This window comes from Chanos chanos, chromosome 7, assembly GCF_902362185.1.
Source record: "Chanos chanos chromosome 7, fChaCha1.1, whole genome shotgun sequence".
Classification (NCBI taxonomy): Eukaryota; Metazoa; Chordata; class Actinopteri; order Gonorynchiformes; family Chanidae; genus Chanos; species Chanos chanos.
The window spans coordinates 41,501,917-41,520,625 of record NC_044501.1 but is presented as its reverse complement, the minus strand read 5'-3'; the positions used below and the strand labels follow the sequence as shown (position 1 = coordinate 41,520,625).

Genomic DNA, 18,709 nt, shown 5'->3' with positions numbered 1-18,709 from the left:
AATATGCCGTTCTGAAAGCTCTATACTTTTTTGGAAACCTTGGAAATCCCTTTTTTCATTACTTTGGAATTTTGATTTAAACCACAGTGTTTCACCGGCCTCCCTGCTTACCTCTCTCCCACCATCACTGAACACAGGTATGACTCACAGCTAATGACAGTGTCTATAAGGAAGCAGCGTCTAAGACTGGATTCATTTTTTTGGTCACTACACTCATATTATTTGCTGTCATTTACATCTGCACATGAAAACACACACATACAAGCACAGTGATTAGAAATACACAATACACATGCACAGTGATTAGAAATACACAATACACATACACAGTGATTAGTAATACACAATACACATACACAGTGATTAGTAATACACAATACACATACACAGTGATTAGTAATACACAATACACATACACAGTGATTAGTAATAAACAATACACATACACAGTGATTAGTAATACACAATACACATACACAGTGATTAGTAAAAGACATACAGATCTGAAGTATCCCAGCAGTGATTCAAAGAGACAAAATACATTTCTCACCTCTGACAGTGACTCTGACAGTGATCCAGCTCTTTGGTGACTCTCCTCTCTCTGGGTGTTTACACCAATACAGACCCTCATCTGACTTTGAGACAGTAGGGATGGTCATCTCTCCTGTAGTCTGACTCTGGAGGACTAATCCATCTTTATAGAAATCAGCTCTGAGGTCTGAGGAGTCATATCGATATCTACAGCGCAGAGTCAAAGTATCTCCCTCAGTGACAGGATGGATAGGACTCTCCAGGATCACATCACCATCTATAGAAAAAAAACACAGATGATTTATGATGATTTGTATGTTCGGAAAAGGATTATAATTTTGCAATGTTATGTCTCTGTTTATTTCACCATCTATCATCAGTTATTACACTACACTGGAGGGCATGTGCAATTCATACAAGAGGAGGGTTTTACTATAAAAAAAAAACAGACATCTTTCCATAATGAAAGTCATTGTTGAGACTCACTGGTCACTGTTATGTTGAGAGGATTACTGTTCCCTCCAGAGTCAGACTGACACCAGTACACTCCACTGTCTGATGACTGGAGGGAGCTGATGCTACATGTTGATCCTGTTACTGATCCCCAGTCTGATGAACAGTCTGACACCTCTCCATTATCTGTGTATCGTCTCACTGTCCATCCAGTAGAGTTACTCTGTACCTCACAGCTCAGTGAGAGAGAATGAGATGTAAAGTGTTGAGTTGAGTTGGGACTGATGATCAGAGAGACTGGAGGAGACAGACCTGAAACACAGACAGACAGAGCTGTAATTTCATGAAAGTCTGCTACAGTATTGTATATATTGTTAAAAGAGTGAAAATCTCAAACCAAAAATGGAAAGTAGTTCTGACACACATATTGCACACATCCTAGAGTATCACACACTTTACTCACCTCTCACAGTGAGAATAACTAGACTGCTTAGCTGTGAGGATGTGGGTCTGTCATCACTCTCTCCCTGACACCAGTATTGATCCTGGTCTGACACAGTAACATTGAAGGTGAATGTGTTTACAGGTGAAGTGTAAGGGTTAGAGGTATACACCGCATTCTGAGTGGTTCCTCTATACCACTTATATGCCCAGTTATTCTCAGAGTCAATTACACAAGTCAATGTGACTGTCTCTCCTGGATACACAGGGGACTGTGGTTTTACAGTCAGTGTAGCTGTTGGTAATGCTGTTGGTATAGAAAGAAAAAGAAATAGATGCATTTAAAATTCATTCTCCATTCATCAGTACAGTGTATCAGAATTGGTTCTGTAATGTTAGAGACAGCGTTTCTCTCCTTTACTCCTCTGACCTGTACTTCACTTACGTGAAATGTACACAGAGATGTACAGAGAGAGGTGTCAGTTTATCACAGATACAACACCTATCTCAGAGTATCACACACTTTACTCACCTCTAACAGTGAGAGAGACAGGACTGCTTAGCTGTGAGGATGTGGGTCTGTTGTCTCTCTCTCCCTTACACCAGTACTGAGATTCAACAGGTCCTCTGATGGTCAGTGTGTCTCCATTTACAGTGTGATATCCAGATGTAGACAATCTATTGTGAGAACTGCCTTTATACCACTTATATCTCCATCCACTTTCAGTCTTTATCTCACACTTCAGACTGACTGTCTCTCCACTGTACACAGGACTCTCTGGTTTTACTGTCAGTGTAACTGTGGGTGAGTCTGTGTTAATGAGGAGAGAGAAAGAAAAAAACTAAACACCAAACATTTAAAACTCAGTCACCATTTACAAATATGTTCACAAGTGTAACATAGTCATTTGTCTCTGAGACATTGCATAGAATATGTTTCTTAGTTATTGTATGTGATTAATCATGATGAATGGAGAGACACACATAAATTATAATTCATGTCTGACACATTTCAGTTCAGTTCATCTCAATCCCTGACAACCAGTAGGTGATTTGTTATTTTCTAAGACGGGGATGACCCAGTGGTCACTAACACTACTCTATAGAGTATATAGGGGGATGGCAAGTTAACAAGGGGGATTCATTTTGGTCATTTTGATAACAAGGCAGATGGCATCCTGCTACAAATCACCTACTGCTGACAAAACATTGAATTTCACTAAGATTTAAATTATGGTTCGTTTAGAATTACCACAACCTTTTTAACAGTTATCATTAAACAGTCTGCTCAGATTAAATTGCTCATTCATTTCAGATGGATCAAGATTTTGAAATGTGTGATATTTATTTAGCCTCAAAACATTTTACACTGAGACTGGAGCTACTACAGTCTTGGCAAGAAATGAGACTGAAGTCTATGGAGTTGGTCTGTAAACAAAAGAAAAAAAAAAAAAGAAAAAAGAAAGAGATGCTTTCAAATTCATTCAGCATTAATAATCATCAAAACAGCGAAACAAATGTATATTCTATTCTATTCCTCGATCTCACACATCACCTACAGAAATGTTCCAAGAATCAGAGAGATGAGCACAGAGAGGTGTCAGTTTATCACAGATACAACACATATCTCAGAGTACCTCATATCTCAGGCCCTTGGTCTCTCTGTCAAACACACACACACACACACACACACACACACACACACACACACACACACACTCACCTAGGAGTGTCACATACTTTACTCACCTTTCACAGTGAGAGAGACAACGCTTAACTTTGAGGATGTGGGTCTGTTGTCTCTCTCTCCCTCACATCGGTACTGATCCTGATCAGTTGAAGCAGCACTATTTATGATCAGTGTGTCTCTGTTTACGGTGTGATGTCCAGATGTAGACAATCTAGTGTGAGAACTGCCTTTATACCACTTATAACTCCATCCACGTTCAGTCTTTATCTCACACTTCAGACTGACTGTCTCTCCAGTGTACACAGTGGTGTCTGGTTTTACTGTCTGTGTAGCTGTTGGTAAGTCTGTGTCAATGAAAGATAATGAAAAAGTAACACTTCACATAAAAGATATAAAACACATCCACTGTTTGCATTCAGGAACACAATGTAAGTATTTGCCTCTAAATTATTCATCATAAAAAATTTGCTCTATTTCTGTATCACACATCAATCAATGTGAAAAGAGACATGCAGTATCAAACGGTGCTGTTCAAATGTTGAACAACTATGACAACGTGATATTTCAAATGTCTTTGCCTCATAACATTTAATTTTACCAACATAAAGATTCAACAAAATGTAAGAAGGCAAAGTCTTTACTGAATGTGAGACAGGATAGATGCTTTTAAAATTCATTAAACATTAATATTCATCAGTACAGGACAGTGTATCAGTTTTCAGCTGTAAAAGGTCATAGATCACATTACTGTCCTATATTCCTCAATCTCATACATCAGCTACAAAAATGTTCCAAGAATCAGAGACATGACTACAGAGAGGTGTCAGTTTATCACAGATATAACATATATCTCAGAGTACCTCATATCTCAGGCCCTTAGTCTCTCTGTCACACACACACACACACACACACACACACATTACTGACCTTTAACATTCAGAGTAATTTTTTTGCTTCTTTGTGAGGATATAGGTCTGTCATTACTCTCTCCCTGACACCAGTACTGATCCTGTTCTGACACAGTAACTATGAAGCTGAATGTGTTTACAGGTGAAGTGTAAGGGTTAGAGGTATACACCACATTCTGAGTGGTTCCTCTATACCACTTATATCTCCACTTATTCTCAGAGTCAATTACACAAGTCATTGTGACTGTCTCTCCAGGATACACAGGGGACTGTGGTTTTACAGTCAGTGTAGCTGTTGGTAATGCTGTTGGTATAGACAGAAGAGAAATAGATGCATTTAAATTTCATTCTCCATTCATCAATACAGACTATCAGAATTGGTTATGTTAAGTTACAGACAGCATTTCTCTCCTTTGTTCCTCTGTCCTGTATTTCATTTACATGAAATGTACAGAGAGATTTACAGAGAGAGGTGTCAGTTTATCACAGATATAACGCCTATCTCAGACAATCACACACTGTACTCACCTCTAACAGTCAGAGTAATAGATTTACTGGGTTGTGAGGATGTGGGTCTGTCGTCTCTCTCTCCCTCACACCAGTACTTATTCTTATCATTTGAAGCAGCTCTATTTATGGTCAGTGTGTCTCCATGTACAGTGTGATGTACAGATGTAGACAATCTATTGTGAGAACTGCCTTTATACCACTTATATCTCCATCCACTTTCAGTCTTTATCTCACACTTCAGACTGACTGTCTCTCCAGTGTACACAGTGGTGTCTGGTTTTACTGTCAGTTTAGCCGTTGGTAAGTCTGTGTGAATGAGGAGAGGGAGAGAAGAAACTAAACACCAAACATTTAAAACTCAGTGATTATTTACAGATATGTTCACAAGTGTAACATAGTCATTAGTCTTTGAGACATTGCATATAATATGTTTCTCAGTTACTGAATCAGATTAAATATCATGACTGGAGAGACACACATAAATTATAATTCATGTCTGACACATTTCACTTCAGTTTATTTCAATCCCTGACAACCAATAGGTGATTTGTTATTTTTTAAGAGGGGAGATGACCCAATGTTCACTGACAGTATTCTATAGAGTATATAGGGGGATGGCAGGTCAACAAGGGGAATGCATTTTGGTCATTTTAATAGCAAGGCAGATGTCATCCCCCTTACAAATCACCTACTGCTGACAACACACTGAATTTCACTATGATTTAAACTATGGTTGGGTTTACAATTACCACAACCTTTTTAACATTTATCATGAGACAGTCTGCTCAGATTAAATTACTCAGTCATTTCAAATGGATCAAGATTATGTAATGTTTGATATTTGTTTAGCCTCAAAACATTTTACACTGAGACTGGAGCTACTACAGTCTTTGCAGAAAATAAGACTAAAGTGTTTTGAGTTGGTCTATAACAAACAAACAAACAAAAAAAAAGGAAAAAAAGAAAAAGAAAAAAGGAATCTTTTAAAATTAGTAATATCCATCAACATAGTGAAGCAAATTTTATTCTACTCTATTCCTTGATCTCACACCTTACCTACAAAAATGTTTGAGATGAGCACAGAGATGTGTCAGTTTATTACAGATACAACACATATCTCAGAGTACCTCATATCTCAGGCCCTTGGACTGTCTGTCAAACACACACACACACACACACACACACGCACACACGCACACACACACACACACACACACACACACACACACACACACACACACACACACACACACGCACACACACACACACACACACAAACACATCACATATCTCAGAGTATCACACACTTTACTCACCTCTAACAGTGAGAGTGACAGGACTGCTTAGCTGTGAGGATGTGGGTCTGTTGTCTCTCTCTCCCTTACACCAGTACTGACCCTCATCAGTGGAAGCAGCACTATTTATTGTCAGTGTGTCTCCATTTACAGTGTGATGTCTAGATGTAGACAATCTTTTGTGAGAACTGCCTTTAGAGAGAACAGCTCCTCTGACGTTCACTGTGTCTGTATTTACAGTGTGATGTCCAGATGTAGACAATTCAGACGGAGTGTTGCCTTTATACCACTTATATCTCCATCCACTTTCAGTCTTTATCTCACACTTCAGACTGACTGTCTCTCCAGTGTACACAGTGGTGTCTGGTTTTACTGTCAGTCTAACTGTGGGTAAGTCTGTGCAAATGAGAGAGAACAAACAAACAAACAAACAAAAACAAAAAACAAAACAAAACAAAAAAACAATACTTCACATTAAACATGTATTTACCTGCAAAATATTAACCATAAAACTTGCTGTATTTCTGAATCACACATCATTTAGTGTGAATAGGGACATGCAGTATCTGCTGGCATTGCTCAAATTCATATTGATAAAGTCATATTTAAAATGGGAGGAGATTTGAGTTGCCTCATAACATTTAATGTTAAGATGGAAGAAGTCACAGTCTTTACTGAACATGAGACAGAAACAACTTCTCCACTTATTGACTTACAATGTGTTTTTATTGCTCTCATTAGGACTGAGTGTGGACTGTTGGTGGTTATTAATATGAATTGGTGAATTAATATAACACCTGTTTTTCTTCTCATTGAGTTTTCTTTCACACTTTATACACTTGCAAATGATTTACACATAAATATGTGAATTATAAAACAACAGATAGAAAGACAGTTGAAAGTTTTCGTAACTCTACAGTTTGCTCTGATCATTTAAGAGCCTGTTTCATTCAGTTCACACCATATGTTAATGTATGTAATGACTTTATTCTGATACTAGAGTAAATGAAAAAATACTGATGATGTATCAGAGATGATCACTCACCTGTCACAGTGAGAGTCACACCATCACTCCAATCAGAGACTACATCGTTATATAGATACGCTACACATGTATAAGTGCCACTGTGAGATGTTGTTACAGGACTGATTGTATATTCATTATTATCTGTTCTGTGGTCTAGATTTGCATTGTGATCTTTACGCCAGTACACATAAGATATGTTTCCTCCAGGAATTTCACATCTGAGTGTCCCTGTCTCTCCACTGAATATCTGAGTCCAGCTGGGGTGGAGAGTCAGAGAAGGTTTGAGTTTTTCTGCTGGACAAAGATAAAATAAAACACTGAGTCTAAAACTGCACACACACACACACACACACACACACACAAACACAAAGCAACCAACGTAAATGCAAAAAGGCAACCTCATACAACACATACAGTTTTACTTACATAATCATTAAACAATGATCCTTTGTCTCTCTACTGAACTTCATATAGTCAATAATGTGGGGGGAAAAAAAAAAAAAAACACATACATGGAGATTTAAACAAAGTCATGAATAACAATTTTATTACCTTCAGTTTGTGCAGAATGGAAGAGTGAACTCAGCACTAAAACACAGACAGAGAAACTTAGAGCACAGCAGATACATTTGACCAGATACATTCATTATACATTCATAACTACACTGTCTTTTCTCTATATGATACTGATTAGATTCATTATAACTACACTGTCTTATCTCTATGTGATACTGATTAGATTCATTATAACTACACTGTCTTATCTCTATATGATACTGATTAGATTCATTATAACTACACTGTCCTATCTCTATAGGATACTGATTAGATTCATTATAACTGCACTGTCTTATCTCTATATGATATTGGTTGGATTCATGAAGACTGAATTCTTACATTAACATTGTCTGAAATTCTGTAGTGTCTGTTGTATGATAATTATATGTTTTTGTTTGTTTGTCTGTTTGTTTATTTCGTTTTTTGCCTTTTTACCCCTGACTGTGACAGTTTGCCTGAAAAAGTGAAAAATTCTCTCTGTACTTGTGAAGACTGAACATAAAAAAGTGGAATAAAGCCAATTCAAAGTTCTATCTCTCTTGAAGCTTTATTTAAGCAAAAACAATGTATCCTGAATTTGGTTTCCTCTTCAGTTATGTTACGTCCCCGCGAGTAAAATCTAGGGACTGGGGGAGGTAACATAATAAAAACTCAAAAAGAAAACAGGGATATGTGGATTGTTAATTTATTAAGCGAAGAAAAGAGAAAGAAAGGGATTACAACAAAACCAAAAGTAATGTTCAAAGCTACTTAGTCACGTCATCCGAATTAAACACACAGCGTAACTGCTGTAACCAGCCAATATACACACAGGGATGAAACACACAGCGATATATCCCTGTTACAAGGCACACACGCGCACGCGCACACACAGCATTAATCCTGCCGTCTGGCCCACTGGCCCCGTCTATCTGTCTTCCCAGGACTTTTAAAACAGCCGGTTCCGGTGAACAATTAAGCACCCGCGCTGTTAACCATTCATGGCGACAATGAGGACAGGGTAGGGCGGTGCCTGGAGAGAGACATGGAGAGAGAAAAAAACACACCCCAACACCACAGCCGTAACACCCCCTTCCATAAGAGCGAACAGATATTTCGCTATAAATATACGAATGACATCACAAACACAAACCTAACATGTACACCATTTCATTTTTTTTTTTTTTTTTTTTTTTTTTAAATGGATACTTTTACCCACGAGACAGTGCGTCAGCAACAACATTGTCTGTCCCTTTTTTATGTCTGATTTCAATGTTGTAGCCCTGCACCAGTAGAGCCCAACGCATCAACCGTTGGTTATGGTTGTACATCTGGGACAAGAAAACAAGGGGATTATGATCAGTGTACACAATTACAGGAGATGAACTGGAGCCAACATACACTTCGAAGTGCTGAAGGGCAAGTAGCATGGCTAAGGTTTCTTTTTCAATAGTGGAGTAGTTCAGCTGATGACGTTTGAACTTGACTGAGAAATAGCATACAGGATGGCACACATCACCGTCCCCATCTTGCAGTAATACAGCACCGGCTCCAGTGGCACTAGCATCAACCTCCAGTTTGAAAGGAAGAGAGAAGTTAGGTGCAGCCAGGACCGGAGCGCTACAGAGGAGAGACTTAGCAGCATCAAAGGCATGTTGACATTCATCATTCCATTCAAAAGGAACAGCAGGACTACACAATTTGGTGAGGGGAGCAACAACCACAGAGAAGTTTCTACAGAAACATCGGTAATAACCAGCCATGCCTAGAAAACGACGCAGTTCACGTCTGGTAGTGGGAACTGGGTAGGACAGCACTGCTGTGACTTTGGCATCTACTGGACGGACCTGTCCCTGACCAACCTGCTTCCCCAGGTAAGTGACTGTGGCCTTACCGAACTCACACTTGGCAAGATTAAGGGTGAGGGAGGCCTCGGCAAGTCGCTGGAACACCATAGTTAGACTGGCAATGTGGTCTGCCCAGTTGTTTGAGTACACCACTACATCATCCAGGTAGACATTACAATGGGGAACACCCCCCAACACCAGGTGCATCAAGCGCTGAAATGTGGCAGGCGCATTCCTCATGCCGAATGCCATAACTGTGTACTGCAGGAAATGGTCAGGTGTCACGAATGCAGAAATGTCAGATGCTCTGGGTGTTAAAGGAACCTGCCAGTACCCTTTTAGGAGATCAAGCTTCGTGATAAACACTGCTGGGCCAATGCTGTCAATGCAGTCCTCCATACGAGGCAACGGGAATGAATCTGGCACAGTAACTGCATTAACCTTACGGAAATCTGTACAGAAACGATGGGTGCCATCAGACTTGGGAACTAGCAAGCATGGGGAACTCCAGGGACTGCAACTGGTTTTGGCTAAACCATTTTCTACCAAGTACTCAACCTCTTTCTTCATTATTTCCCTCTTCTGTACAGGACAGCGGTAAGCATGTTGTTTAATGGGAGCAGCACTACCAGCATTGATGTCATGGCATATTACATTTGTGCGTGATGGTACGTCATTAAACAAAGTGGGGTAGGAGTGAAGTAAAGTGATTACATCATCCCTCTGACACTTGGGAAGATAGGATAAGTGGGTTTCTATTTTAGACAGACACTCAGAATTCAAAAACCTACCACACTGCTGACCATCAGTTGGCCCTCTCAAGCCATCCTCAGACAAAGATCCTACACAAACCAAGGAGGCAGATGTCTTACCAGGGGCAGCAGTCTCCGGAGTTTTTTCCTGCTCCCCCTGAGCAGCTTCCCTGGAATGATAGGGCTTGAGCATGTTAACATGGCACAACCGTGTCTTTTTTCTCCGTTCAGGGGTGTAGATGATATAATCTGTGTCAGACACTTTACTTTTCACCACATACGGGCCTGAGAAACGGGCAGTAAGAGCAGACCCAGGCATTGGCAATAGGACCAAAACTTGATCACCAGGCTGAAACTGTCGCTCAACTGCTTTCCTGTCAAAGCGCTTCTTCATACTCTCCTGCGAGGAGGAGAGGGCTTCTTTTGCCAGAGAAAATGCATGATGCAGACGTTCCTTACACTGAGAAACAAAATCTCGCACACTAGATTTTGTAGAAGCACTTAACATAAATTGCTCTTTTAATACCTTGAGTGGGCCACGAACATTGTGACCGAATACCAGTTCAGCTGGGCTAAACCCAAGGGACTCTTGTTTTGCATCCCGAATGGCAAAAAGAACAAAAGGGACCCCCTCATCCCAGTTTTTCCCTGTATCAAGACAGTACTTCCGTAGCATCGACTTCAGCGTTTGGTGCCAACGTTCAAGTACGCCCTGCGACTCTGGGTGATATGCACTAGACACTGAGTGAGAAACACCCAAAGATTGCAAAGTCTGCTTAAAAATTTTGGAGAGGAAATTAGTCCCTTGGTCTGTCTGCACTTTCTTCGGTAAACCAAAGGTGGTAAAAAACTTGGTCAAAGCATTTGAGACAGCTGATGCTGTGATTTTCCGTAAGGGAAAAGCCTCTGGAAATCGGGTGGAAACACACATTACAGTTAATAAAAACTGGTTTCCAGACTTTGTTCTAGGCAATGGGCCAACACAATCGACAATAACATGCTCAAAGGGTTCACCAGCAGAAGGTATGGGGTGCAGAGGGGCTGGAGGCACCACCTGATTAGGTTTTCCCACAATCTGGCAGGTACGGCAAGTCTTACAGAAGCGCACAACATCAGTCTTCATTCCTGGCCAAAAGAAATGTCTCAGGATTCGATCATATGTTTTAGTAACACCTAGATGACCAGACCACCAATGCTCATGTGCTAGTTCAAGTACATGCTGCCGATAACCAACAGGAATGACTACCTGATATACCGTGCCCCAATCCTCACCAAAATCATCTGCTGCTTCACCTGGTCGTAAAACCCACTTGCGCATCAACATGCCGTTATCCACAAAAAATGACTGTTTTTCCCTGCACTCGCTAATGTCCGTAATAACTGCTGTGAAACACTTGGCTAATGAGGGATCATCTTTCTGGGCCTCAATGAGTGCCTCACGGGTCAGTGGCAGTGATACCCCAGGAGCAGTAGTAGTGTCTATAAAACCTCTAGGCTTTCTTCCAGTGGGGTTCAACTCACCAACTGGTAGCAGCCTTTCCTCTGACAAGACAGAAGCAAACAGGGAATCAGACAAATCAACATCTGGGGCCTGCATACGGGCTTGAGCTCTCGTCAACACACTAACTGCAAAAACATCTGGATGACACAAAGCCAGGTCATCATGTCCACCCACAGAAATAGGCGCATCAACCACTACAGGAGCAGGAAAAACTTTACCTCCAGCGATGTCATTTCCCATAATAAAGTCAATGCCGTCAATAGGAAAACGAGTGAGAACCCCTACTGGGAAGAAGCCAGTGATCAAATTAGATTTCACATGAATACGGTGGAGGGGTGCAGGCACGAAATCCATCCCAATACCCCTCACTATTGTACTCATGCCACAGGCAGATGTAGCACTCAAGGGCAGGACACTGGAGAGGATGAAAGACTGTGAGCCACCGGTGTCTCGCAACACTGTGACTGGACGCTGGTCCTCAGACCTTCCTGTGAGAGACACAAATCCAGTGAATGTGAAAGGCTTAAAACACTCATCAGACACTTTTTGAGTGGCAGACTGATCACTGGGAGACACTGTTTTAATTACCCCCACACCCTTTGGCTGCCTTGAAGCTGAAGCCTGCTGTCTTCGTTTTAATGCCATGCAGTCCGCAACTACATGACCAGGCTTATGACAAAAAAAACACTGTTTCTCAGCCTTAGCACCTGATGAAGATACATGGGCCTGTGTGTCACCAGATCTATGGGCAGAACCACGATGGGAAGAAGAATCAGGTTTATTAAACACATTTTTGTGAGTGAGAGCAAACTCATCCGCCAGAGTGGCTGCCTGCTGTAGTGTAGTTACTTTCTGTTCATTTAAATAAACCACAGTACGCTCAGGCACACAGTTTTTAAACTCCTCTAACAGTACCAGCTCACGCAATGAGGCCAGGTCTTCAGCCTTACATGCTGCACACCACCTGTCGAAGAGGATCCCTTTCTCTCTAGCAAAGTCAACATAAGTCTGGCCGGAACTTTTCCTGAGGCCTCGGAAACGTTGTCTGTATGCCTCTGGCACTAGCTCATACACTCGCAAAATAGCACTTTTTACTCTTTCATAGACAAGACTGTCCTCAATAGAGAGAGAAGAACAAGCTTCCTGAGCCTTACCAACAAGCTTACATTGTAAAAGTATTGCCCAAACATCTTTAGGCCAATGCAGAGCAGCAGCGATGCGCTCAAACGCGCCAAAATAGGACTCAACCTCAGATTCTCGAAAAACCGGGACCAAAGAAATATTTTTACTCACGTCAAATGTAGCAGCGGGATCTGATGACAACCGTTCGCCCACGTTAGAAATCATCGCTGAGGTAGGCTTAAAGTCTGCTTCACCCCTCTGCAACTCTAACTGACGCATTCTGATAGCTGTGTCCGCCTCCAATTTCTTTATCTCCAACTCCCTCCGGAGTTGAAATTCGCGCTCTTCTCTACGAGCCAGCAACTTTTCCTGCGCCTCCAATTGAAGACGAGCTAGACGCACTTTTAGCCGGGCATCTAGCCTAGAGCCAGAAGACGAGCCCACAGAGAGAGGATCAAACCGCGGCAAGGTGAAAGGCTTTCCTTCCACCTCGCTCTTCTCTAAACCGGGAGTAAGAGTAACCGGCTGCGACTCTGTCGCTTGTCCTTCCTGAAATTCAAAGGAGGTTTCACCCGAGGGTTCCGCCATACTAATACGGCCCTCGCCTATGGACACTGCTGCCATAGCCCCAGCCACCGAATCGTCCTGTGAAGTGATGATACGTTTTTCCATTAATCCATTTAAAACAACAGCTTTCAGTTCTTTCTTAACAAGGGAAGTCGAGAAAGGAATACCATAGTGCTCGGCGATTATACATAAATCAATTTTCCGACAATCATCAAGCTGACTCAGAGTAGGATTAAGCACAAACTCCTCCAAATTAAATGCCGCCATACTCACCACGAAACGAAACCGAATACGTAGATCAAAGTTAATAAAACTAACGCCAAGCTAAGCTAAAAACAAGTAGCCTAGCTAGAACACCTCATCGATATGGATGACTTTAACTCACTTTCACTTTACTTCCACGCAATTACACTATTGTCAGATGTCACACACACAACACACAAATACCAAGCCAAGCCTTACCAGAAAAACTGCCCCCAGATCCTGCCTAACCCAAACTATACCTACCTATCTTCTGGAGCGTGCCGGGCTCGAGGCAACTTGAAAGGCTTAACATCAGCGGCCGAAGCCCTGAAACGCCTACCCCCGCCGGAGAACTTGATCCCCGCCCAGGATTTACCCCGAAAATAAGAAAGGCAAAATAATAAACGAGTGCCCGAAGGAGAGGCTGGTACAACCTAGCTGGACACTCACCTACCTAATCCGAGGGAGCTGTTTCAATGCCTAACGAAGGCTAATCAATAGATAAAATATTAACAGTAACAAAAACACTAATTCAAAAAATCCGCTCACCAATCACGTTCAGTATCCCGGACGAGCCCCCAAATATGTTACGTCCCCGCGAGTAAAATCTAGGGACTGGGGGAGGTAACATAATAAAAACTCAAAAAGAAAACAGGGATATGTGGATTGTTAATTTATTAAGCGAAGAAAAGAGAAAGAAAGGGATTACAACAAAACCAAAAGTAATGTTCAAAGCTACTTAGTCACGTCATCCGAATTAAACACACAGCGTAACTGCTGTAACCAGCCAATATACACACAGGGATGAAACACACAGCGATATATCCCTGTTACAAGGCACACACGCGCACGCGCACACACAGCATTAATCCTGCCGTCTGGCCCACTGGCCCCGTCTATCTGTCTTCCCAGGACTTTTAAAACAGCCGGTTCCGGTGAACAATTAAGCACCCGCGCTGTTAACCATTCATGGCGACAATGAGGACAGGGTAGGGCGGTGCCTGGAGAGAGACATGGAGAGAGAAAAAAACACACCCCAACACCACAGCCGTAACAAGTTATAACATAATCCTGACACTCTCTCTCTGCTCATTTCTGTATGAAGATTTAACACCGTTCTCTTCAATCGTGTTTATGGAAATCTATTTCATTGAGAATCAGACAACACATGACCAGTAACCTTTCTCCCACATTTCATCATCAGCATTTATGACATTTCACTCAAAGTTGATAATACAATGCAATAAAACTATAATCAGTGTTTATCCACTGAGTCTCTCAAAACACGTTTGCAGGTTACTAAGAGCAGCACTGGTCACTAGTAAAATGAGGGTTATTTTAGAAACACAGTATCAGACACAGGTCAACACTTGTGTAAGAATCTCCTAAATGAAGAACTGAAAATATGAACACTCCCACTGCTAAATTCACATTATACTTCCATGTCCACTGACATAAAGCACACACACACACACACACACACACACACACACAAACACACACACACACACGCACACACGCGGTGTGAATATAGTGGCTTAAACACTGTTTAAGAATCTCAGTGTTTTCCCCTCCCTGAACACTCCCTCAGTAACCACTGCTGAAGTTCCCTTAATCAACACCCCTTAACCCCCAACTGCTCCTCAATAACCACTGCTGAAGTTCCCTTAATCAACACCCTTTAACCCCCAACTGCTCCTCAATAACCACTGCTGATGTTCCCTTAATCAATACCCTTTAACCCCCAACTGCTCCTCAATAACCACTGCTGAAGTTCCCTTAATCAACAGCCTTTAACCCCCAACTGCTCCTCAATAACCACTGCTGAAGTTCCCTTAATCAACAGCCTTTAACCCCCAACTGCTCCTCAATAACCACTGCTGAAGTTCCCTTAATCAAGACACTTTAACCCCCAACTGCTCCTTAATAATCAGTGCTGAAGTTTCCTTAATCAACAGCCTTTAACCCCCAACTGCTCCTCAATAACCACTGCTGAAGTTTCCTTAATCAACACCCCTTAACCCCCAACTGCTCCTCAATAACCACTGCTGAAGTTCCCTTAATCAACAGCCTTTAACCCCCAACTGCTCCTCAATAACCACTGCTGAAGTTCCCTTAATCAACACCCTTTAACCCCAACTGCTCCTCAATAACCACTGCTGAAGTTCCCTTAATCAACACCCCTTAACCCCCAACTGCTCCTCAATAACCACTGCTGATGTTCCCTTAATCAACAGCCTTTAACCCCCAACTGCTCCTCAATAACCACTGCTGAAGTTCCCTTAATCAAGACCTTTTAACCCCCAACTGCTCCTCAATAGCCACTGCTGTTCCCTTAATCAACACCCTTTAACCCCCAACTGCTCCTCAATAACCACTGCTGAAGTTCCCTTAATCAACACCCTTTAACCCCCAACTGCTCCTCAATAACCACTGCTGAAGTTCCCTTAATCAACACCCTTTAACCCCCAACTGCTCCTCAATAACCACTGCTGAAGTTCCCTTAATCAATACCCTTTAACCCCCAACTGCTCCCTGAACACTGCTCTGTTCACTGATCCTGCTCCTAGTGTGTTTGTGCTCACCGCTCCTATTGTGTGTGTGTGTGTGTGTGTGTGTGTGTGTGTTTGTCTGTGCATTTGTGCGTGTGTGTGTGCTTGTGTGTGTGTGTGTGTGTGTGTGTGTGTGTGTGTGTGTGTGTGTTTGTGTGTGCTCACTGTTCCTAATGTGTGTGCAAAAACATAAAGAACTTAATTTTACTTAACAAAATTGTTAGCTGGCATTAATGTTAATTATGTATTTAACTTCTCCCTCTATAGATAAAGTGTCTTTTGCAAGTGTCTAACTTCTTCTTCTATAAACACTTCCTCACTCCTGTTCCCTATGTCATAATTACCTTTATCATAACCCACCACATCTCGACAAAAATTCTATCAGATTGCAAAATCATTGTTGTGTCGATTTACAGTTTCCTTCAGTAAGAACAAATCTACTGATGTGTTGCAGTGGTGTGAATGGTTGATGAGGTATGAGAGGAACAGAGGAGAGAGGATGGAGTGGTGAGACAGTTAAATTGAGAGAGGATGGAGTGGTGAGACAGTTAAATGGAGAGAGGATGGAGTGGTGAGAAAATTAAATGGAGAGAGGATGGAGTGGTGAGACAGTTAAATGGAGAGAGGATGGAGTGGTGAGACAGTTAAATGGAGAGAAGATGGAGTGGTGAGACAGTTAAGTGGAGAGAGGATGGAGTGTTGAGACAGAGAGAAATGGAGGCAATGGAAGGACCTTTTCTGGTTACAGAGGTCCTAGTTTCCAAAAAACTACAAACATTTAAACATTCTCTAACAGAAGTGTCAGAGTCTCTCACTCATCAGTCATAAATATAGTGACAGTCTTTACTGAGAAATGAGAAAGAGGAAGCATTCAGAGAAGAGGACGCTATGTGTTACTGATATTTTAACCTGTCGACAAGTGTGACCAACAGAGCACACATCAACTCATCGTTTGAACATCTATTTACAGTAGGTCTCTATGACTACAAGAATGATGTTCAGGCATTTCAATTTTGTTTTCTATTGATTGAACAAAAATTTCAATGATACACAAAGCTATCAAATATCAGATATAACATATCAGAAACAGCTTTCTAGAGAATTATACACCCACAAAAATGCCATTTATAAATGTTTTATATATTTTACCAAGGACATTAATTGCCTATTAAATAATAATAAATCTAACCTTGAATAAATATTGTTACTCCCCATTTCTCTCCATACAGAGATGAGAAGGTTTAAAAACAATGACTGACTGTGGTTGAGGGCCAGCGTCCTGCCGGTCTTTGTTTTCACCTGTTGATTTTCACTTTGAAAACAACGAATCAGAGATCATGTTTAGTTGGTCGACAAGAAAAACAGCAGGAGCATGACCCTCCAGGACTGGACTGTGACACCCTTGGTTTAGACCAGTGTCTGTGTGAGAAGAGCTGTCTTCAGTCCTCTACAGTTTACAGACACAATTCTAAAAGTAATGGACATATTCAGTAAATATATAAATCAGTGAAATACTTCTCTACATTTTTTTACCCTTTATTCAGGTGATGCTTACACAAGGTTTGACTTTCATCTGGTGCTGTGTTTCTGACCAAACCTTTATTTTGTCAGTGATGACCAATGCTACTCAATGATCACTCTCTCTCTCTCTCTCTCTCTCTCTCTCTCTCTCTCTCTCTCACACACACACACACACACACACACACACACACACACACACACACGCACAGTATATAATACCACAGCTGAAATACACAGCTGAAAAAGAAAAGTGACAGATAACAATACAGAACTGAACAGCAGCTTCAGCACTGAATGAATATCTGTCATTAACGTCCAGGTCATGATGTGACTGAGACGGTAAAAAAATGAGAAAGAGATTATTTACACAGCAGCACATGTAATGGACTGTGTTATTTTTCATAATTTTCCTTTATTTTTTTTTTTAATTATCTTTTGTCCTTTAGTTAAAAGGTAAGTAAAAAAACATGTGAATGAATGAGGATATGTGAGAAGTACAGTTCAAAGATCTTTACTGACAGTCTTTACTGAGAAACGTCATGGGAAAGAGGAAGTATACAGAGAAGAGAGGAACATGTGGTATTGATATTTTAACACAGAGACCTTGAGACATAGGTCACATTGACATAAGTGTGAACAGCTCAACTTGCAAATTACAGATCTCACAAAGCATTTTTTATGGTGTCTCATAAGTTACAGGAATGGAATTCTGGTATTTTTGCGTGGGTTTTGTATTGATAGGATCAAATTATCAAGCTGATCATCAATGGTTTAGGGATTGTGTTATGTCATATAGGCCTTTAACAGTCAAACTGTGACATGAACACTCTCGATGTCTTGATATTACAGCTCAATATTAAAGTCTGATTGACTAATATATTTATTAAATAGGTCAACTTTTTGTCATCTAAACAAAGTAACTATATCATGTAGAGGGCTGATAGTTTTAAACTGTTCAGTATATCAGACATAAACCTGATGTCATGGGTCTGTGTGACTGTGAGAATGTTGCTGAGGAGTGTATATGATCATTAAACAGCTCCTCCTACACTCACTGGTCTAAACCCACTTGTGTGAAGAGCTAGGGCAGAAGCCAAACCACAAACTCTCATCTCTGCTCTGCTGTCAGCCATCATACAATATTGGTGGGGTTATTAGAGACGCTATTGTATTTTACCTGTATACATAGAAATGTGTGTGTGTGTGTGTGTG

At 41.2% G+C, this 18,709-nt stretch overlaps 1 pseudogene; it reads right to left on the bottom strand.

Moving 5' to 3' along the window:
* LOC115816396 (carcinoembryonic antigen-related cell adhesion molecule 5-like) overlaps positions 1-18,709 on the bottom strand; it is a 101,733-nt pseudogene that overhangs the window by 23,646 nt on the left and 59,378 nt on the right.